Raw genomic sequence first — 2,921 nt, forward strand, 5'->3', positions numbered from 1 at the left:
CTAATACCGTACCTTGGGGCACACCAGATATTACCCTGGGCTTCATCTGATTTCTCGTCATTTGCAACCACTATCTGTTTTCTGTTTTGCAGGAATTCTTTTACCCATTTTCCTATCTTTCCCACAATATTATGCTTTCTCATTTTTTTCTCCAATATGTTATGGTCTACCTTGTCAAAGGCTTTTGCAAAATCTAGATAGATCACATCTGTGTCTTTTTCATATATCATATTATTGTATATGTTTTCATAGTGAGCTATCAGTTGGGTCTGTGTACTTTTTCCAGGTACGAAACCGTGTTGACCCCATATTAAACAAATTATTTTTGACCAAATGGTTCATTATTTTCTTTTTATTACCCTCTCATACACTTTCATAATATGTGATGTTAGACTAACATGTCTATAATTGCTTGCCTCTAGTCTTGATCCACTTTTGAAGATAGGGGTTATATAAGCTAATTTATGTTTAACATATATCTCGCTCATATCTATACTCTGTCTTAGCAGTATTGCAAGTGGCTTCGCGATAGTGTTTGCAGTTTTTTTTTAACAAAATCGCTGGAACTCCATCTGGTCCGGCTGCCGATCCATTTTTAATTTCGTTTATAGCCGTGACAATATCTGCTTCATTAATATCTATATCCGTTAGATATTCAACATTTTCTTCTCTCATTTCTGTTTCATTATTCTCATTCGCAATTCTTGGCGTGAACTCACTCTTATATTTTTCTGCTAATATGTTGCATATTTCCTTTTTTTCATTCGTTAGCCGTCCTTCAATTCTTAGAGGGCCTATTTCTATTCTCCTTTTATTCATCTTTTTTGCATAGGAGTAAAGTACTTTGGGGTTTCTTTTTATATTTTGAAGTGTCCTTTCTTCTAAGTCCTTTTTTTCATTTTCTTTCGACTGTATAATCTTTTGTTCTGCATTTTCTATCTTACATTTTATTTCCCTCATTTTCCACACATTTTTTTCTTTTGCAAGATTTTTCTTCCACTTTTTAATTTTCTGAAATAAGATCCTTCTGTCTCTTGGTATGCACGTCTTTTGTTTATTGTTTTTTTTCGGTACATATTTTTCAACAATTTTCTCCAGTATTTTGTACAGTATATCCGTATTTACCTGTATATTATCACAGAGAGAGAGAGAGAGAGAGAGAGAGAGAGAGAGAGAGAGAGAGAGAGAGATGGTGCTTGAAATGTGTAGGAAGTATTCTATGGAAGAGTCCTATAATAGAGAGGTGGTGCTTGAAAAATATTGGAAGTGTTCTGAGAGAGAGAGAGAGAGAGAGAGAGAGAGAGAGAGAGAGAGATGGTGCTTGAAATGTGTAGTAAGTATGCTATGGAAGAGTCCTGTAATAGAGAGGTGGTGCTTGAAATATATTGGAAGTGTTCTGTGTGAGAGAGAGAGAGAGAGAGAGAGAGAGAGAGAGAGAGATGGGGTTTGAAATATGTAGGAAGTATCTTGTGGAAGAGTCCTATAATAAATAGGTGGTGATTGAAATATGCATGGAGTATTCTATGAGAGAGAGAGAGAGAGAGAGAGAGAGAGAGAGAGATGGTGCTTGAAATATGTGGGAAGTATCCTATGGAAGAGTCCTATAATGGAGAGGTGGTGATTTAAATATGTATGGAGTATTTTATGAGAGAGAGAGAGAGAGAGAGAGAGAGAGAGAGAGAGAGAGAGAGACAGAATGGAGCTTAAAGAAGTATTATATGGAAGAGTAATGTCAAAGAAATGTCCTAAATTGAATCTTATGAGGAATTCCATATTGGTTTTGCATTAGATGGTATCCCTCGACGGTTATCATTTCATGGGTATCATGTGTGGAGTATCACATGTCAGGTGTCGTGTGAGGGGCAAAACTAGATTGATATAATTTGAAGGATATCTGCAGGAGTTATTACATGGTAGGTATCCAGTGTAAGAAATCACATAAGATTTTATGGCGAATCCCAAAGGAATATCTAAGGAAGGATTTTTCTGCAATAGTGCTTCATATGAAGAATCTTTCACGTTGGGTATCCTTTGAAGGGTTACCTCTTGCGTGTGTATTAAGTGAAGTTTATTCCCAAAGGATATATCCAGTGAAGAAACAAACATAAGCGCGTCCTGTTTAAAGCATCCTATTATATGGGCTGTCAAATAAAATGAATCCTGACGGAGAAATACTGTTCGTGTGAAATTCATTTTCTTTGGGAAATGTCATCAAGATGAACAATGATATGAAAATTCGTTAACATGTTTGTGTGTCTGTTGTTGTTATCATTATTCTTATTACCTCTGCCAACGAAGCTGGAAGGAGGTTATGTTTTACCCCCTGTTTTTGTGTTTGATTTTGAAAACCTTCCTGGCCACAATTTTAATCGTAATGAAACTTTCAGGGATTAACTGTTATATAAATGCGGTTATTGTTATAATTATTATGTTTATTATCATTTTAGTGGTAGTAGTAATAGTATACTACCATAGAGCCATTGAAACAATCTTTTAATGGAGAGAGTAAATTAAAACTCGCTAGATATCTGTGTAGAAAGAGAATAAATGATACTCATAGAAATTAAGAGACAGAATGCAATGTAATTGCCGACAGATGGTGCTTTATAAGATAAATGCCACTACCTACAGTTCGCCATCTAGGACAAAATCTTTCCAATGTCCCTTTTTGTAAAGTGGAAGACGAGTCGAGGGCCACTTCTTTCCGGAAAATAGGCCGATTTTGTGAGTTCATGGGACTGAGGTTGGAGGTATGGTTTTCAGGATGCTGCTGGATTCAAACTTTATTTGTTTAGAGAGAGAGAGAGAGAGAGAGAGAGAGAGAGAGAGAGAGAGAGAGAGAGTTGAGTAACCACTATCAAAATTTTGTTGCACCTTTTTTTCTGGCATTTTATGGTCGACCATTTTGGCACTTGGATAGA

Source organism: Palaemon carinicauda, chromosome 17 (genome assembly GCF_036898095.1).
Source record: "Palaemon carinicauda isolate YSFRI2023 chromosome 17, ASM3689809v2, whole genome shotgun sequence".
In the NCBI taxonomy this organism is placed as follows: domain Eukaryota; kingdom Metazoa; phylum Arthropoda; class Malacostraca; order Decapoda; family Palaemonidae; genus Palaemon; species Palaemon carinicauda.